The sequence below is a fragment of the Vulpes vulpes genome, chromosome 3 (assembly GCF_048418805.1).
Source record: "Vulpes vulpes isolate BD-2025 chromosome 3, VulVul3, whole genome shotgun sequence".
NCBI classification, from domain to species: Eukaryota; Metazoa; Chordata; class Mammalia; order Carnivora; family Canidae; genus Vulpes; species Vulpes vulpes.
The window spans coordinates 1,348,414-1,352,922 of NC_132782.1; positions in this window are offsets into that span (position 1 = coordinate 1,348,414).

Here is a 4,509-nt window from a genome sequence, read left to right on the forward strand (position 1 = left end):
ACCAGAACGATTAGATGTACTGTTCCTGCCACTTGGCAAGGAATGTGAGCACTGTTGACAAGCTGAATGTGGCACCGGATAACATTCAACAAAGAAACAGGGGATTTTAGTCCTAAAACCACAAGGAACTAAACTCTGCCAATGACCTGAATGAGTCTGGCAGTAGACTGTTCCCCCAGAGCCTCCACATAAGAACTCAGCCCAGGTAACACTTGGATTTCAGTCTGGTGAAACCCTGAACCTACAGAACCATGAGCTAATAAATGGGAATTGTCTGCAACTACTAGGTTCATGAAAACTTGTTAATCAGTTATGGAAGACTGATACAGATGGCCTCTGAGAGGATATCTAGAGATGCAAACCTTACGGAGGTAGGGCATTCTCTTTCAAGTTACAGTATATATCTTGAAACAGTGGCTAATATATGGTATTGTTCCCAACAAGTAGAATAATTGGGCCTTGGAACAGAGAAATAGACATAGGAATGAACTATCTCACTTCACTTATACTATTGTCATTTCCACAGCTTTAGGTTGTCTTGGACCAGAGTTCTTGGTTCAAGGCATGGGATGATGGGACTTCCATCAGATTCCACTAACCTAAATTCTGGTGGCCACCTGCTGGTATACAGATGCCTCCTACCAGTAGACCTGCTGATAAAGAAAGAAATTACCAGCAAGAAGAATTGAGTCTGATTTTCTTTTTTTAATATAAATATTTTATTTATTTATTAATGAGAGACCCAGAGAAAGAGGCAGAGACATAGGCAGAGAGAGAAGCAGGCTCCATGCGAGGAGCCCAATGCAGGACTTGATCCCAGGACCCCGGGATCATGCCCTGAGCAGACTGGTCAACCGCTGAGCCACCCAGGCATCCTGAATCTGATTTGCATGAAAAGATAGGGCTGCTTTTTTATAATGGAGTCAGTTATGCTTATGCCTGAAACATAAGGGATTCACTGGGTCTTTTTTCTCTTATTCCTGGTAATAGCCACGATTTGGCAGTTGCAACAGCCGTAGCCTGACAGTGACCACAGGTTCAGGCCCCTAAGGATAGATGGTAATGATGACCCAGGAGGCTCTTCACCCAGTGGTTCTTAATGAATGTGGGGGGTAGGCCCCCCAGCTCCTGCTCCAGGAATCTTTGGGAATATCTGGAAAAGACATTTTTGTGATCACAACTTGGGAAAAGGTGTGCTACTGGCATTAGTCAGTTAAGGCCTGGGCTTAACCTCCTACAATGCACAAAACATCCGCAGAGCAAAGAATTATCTGTCCCAAATATTAATAAGTGCTTGGGGCTGAAGGGTATCTGACTTAGAGCAACAGAAATGCAGACCAAAATAAAAAGGAACATGGAAGCAGTGATAGAGGAAGGAAATGATAATATATCAGTTTTAGCTTGGGATCAATTATGTTACTGTTGTCTGTCTCTATGTACGGAAGGAATATAACAAGCCGTTTTCTTGGGATTAAGTAAGAGATGAATGGATAAGACTGATATAAAAGTTGCACTTGCCTTTAGCTCCCAGTGTTTCATCTCTAATTTTTTGGTGCTTAACATATCCGGGCACTCACGGGTGACTTCCCATCACCAATGTCTATGCTCCTTAGCTCACTTTCTGTCCATCGTAGCCTGCTCCCCCGGAAAGAATAATGCACCATAATGCCAGAGAATCAACGCCTGCAGTCCCCATCCAGCACTCCTTAAAGGAACAGCCTCAGAAAATGAGTTGCGACTTGCGAGACCTGGAATCTTTGGCCTTCAGCAGGATACCTTGCAGGACATGTTATGGTCTACACTGGCTTTTGGAATTCCCTATGGAATTCACCCCCACTTGCTTATAGCGGCAGCTTGCTCCATAATGCACTGTGCGTGACTTCCTCGCTTTTCCTATCTTATATCCTCGGTCTCCTACTGGTATTTGACATCACGTGTCCCATAAGCTCTTCGTATTTGGATCTTTATCTGCTTCATCTGCTTGATGAAGGAAGGTCTGCTTCCGAGGAAACCCAAAATGAGACAAACTTTTGGATATTTTTTTTCCAGGAAATGACACTACCTGTTATTTTATTTATGTTTATTTTTTAAATTTTTAAAACGATTTATTTATTTGAGAGAGAGAGAGGAGAGAGTGCATGGGAGGGGGGAAGGGGCACGGAGAGGGAGAGAAGAACCTCAAGCCCACTTCTCCTGAGCTTGGAGCATGGGGCAGGGCTCGGTCTCCTGGGCCTGAGGTCACCGACCCGAGCCAAATTCAAGGGGCTGAACTGACCGCGCCCCTCAGGGGCCCCGTAGAGAGCCGCGACAGCTAACTGGTGACAGATGGGCAGTTGGGGGGGTGAGCGATAGTGTCGGCGGGGGGACTGGATAGGAGGGGGCGCCTGCACCCAGGTAGCACGGGGTAGGCTGGAAGCGGCGGGAGTAACCGGGTGCAGCCTGGAGCCCCGAGGCGGCCCGGACGCGCTGAGCAGACAGCCCGGGCGCGGAGAACAAAAATGTCTTTTGTCGCTTGTTGAGTGTGGATGCCGGAGAGACGGTGCAGGCAGCTCGGATGGGCCGCACTCACCCCCGTTCCGGCCCCGCTGTCCTCCGCGGCCCCCCGACTCCCGCAGCGCCCCCCGCCCGGCGCCCTGGGGCGCCCCCCGCCTCGCGCCGCCCGCAGGACCGCAGGGCCGCACCCTCAGCCCCGGCCCGCGCAGGCCCCGAGCCTCCCCCGCAGGTCGCCGCGTCCTCTCCCTGACCGCCCGCGCCCCAGCGCCTGCCCTGCGGCCGCAGCCCCGCTAACTGTCCCCCCCGGCCGTCCCCCCACCCCGACCGCCCCCTGGCCGTCCCCCCCGACCGTCCCCCCGGCCGTCCCCCACAGCCCGACCGTCCCCCCCAGCCCGATCGTCCCCCTGGCGGTCCCCTCCGACCGTCCCCCCGGCCGTCCCCCTACCCCGGCCGTCCCCCCCACCCCGGCCGTACCCCCCAGCCCGACCGTCCCCCTGGCCGTCCCCTCCGACCGTCTCCCCGGCTGTCCCCCCACCCCGGCCGTCCCCCCCACCCCGGCCGTCCCCCCCAGCCCGACCGTCCCCCTGGCCGTCCCCCCCGACCGTCCCCCCGGCCGTCCCCCCACCCCGGCCGTCCCCCCCACCCCGGCCGTACCCCCCAGCCCGACCATCCCCCTGGCCGTCCCCTCCGACCGTCCCCCCGGCCGTCCCCCCACCCCGGCCGTCCCCCCCACCCCGGCCGTCCCCCACAGCCCGACCGTCCCCCTGGCCGTCCCCTCCGACCGTCCCCCCGGCCGTCCCCCCACCCCGGCCGTCCCCCCAGCCCGACCGTCCCCCTGGCCGTCCCCTCCGACCTTCCCCCCGGCCGTCCCCCCACCCCGGCCGTCCCCCCCACCCCGGCCGTCCCCCCCAGCCCGACCGTCCCCCTGGCCGTCCCCTCCGACCGTCCCCCCGGCCTTCCCCCCCACCCCGGCGGTCCCCCCCGACCGCCCCCCCCCCCCCGGCCATCCCCCCCACCCCGGCCATCCCCCTGGCCGTCCCCCCCGACGGCCCCCCCCCCGCCCCGGGCTGAGGGTCTCAGCGAGGGGACCGAGCGCACACCGCGACACAGCAGCCCTCCCCGGTGTGCCCCTCCGGACGGAGTCAGGGCCGCGGAGCCCACAGCAGGTGCACTGACCTGTCGCCTACCCGGCTGCGGGCACAGACTCCCCCCAGACGTGCGGCCGAGTCAGCAGGCGGCCCGGGAGCCCCGCGGGTTCCTTACGAGGTGCAGAGGCCCCAAGCCCGGCGCCCGGGCCGCCCCCGTGAGGAGCTGAGGGGCTGGGACCGGAGCACCCTGAGCGCAGCTCGAGCCCCTGGGTCAGAGGGGAGAGTCCCGCCTGGGGGTGACCACCCGCCCCCTGCTCTGCCCAGCCCCTCTACCGGCTGGATGAGGCCCATCCTCACCTGGGAGGCAATCCCTGTACTCAGCCCATTTCAAAGTTAACCTCCTCCAAAGCCAATCCTACACAAACACCCAGGACAAGGTTGGCCAACTCCCGGGGCGCTCCATGGCCCAGTCAAATTGACAGATAAAAATGACCATCATACCTCCATTTATTCACTTCTTTTAAGTTTTTTAAGAAGAATTTTATAGTTCTATTTCTGCGTTCAAGTTACACATTAATTATGAAATATTTTATACTTTGCTGTTTGTATGCAGGGGGTGACTTTCCAATATGCTTTCTAGCTAGTTACTGCTGGAATAAAAGGAAATTTTATTTCTATTTTCATTTTAAGCAATTATTTTTTCCTGAGGTTAATGAAAGAAGAGAATTATATATTTGGGGGGATGATCATTGCAGGTGTTTCCAACAGAGTACACATTAAAAGCCTACGCTAGCAGAAATTGAACCTACCTATACCATCAAGAACAACCTACAACAACCCAACTATCTAGGCAAATGTCTGTATATATAATGTGCATTTGCTGGGAAAAACTGGGAAAGGCAGAGTGGAGACTATTAAGACAAGAAAT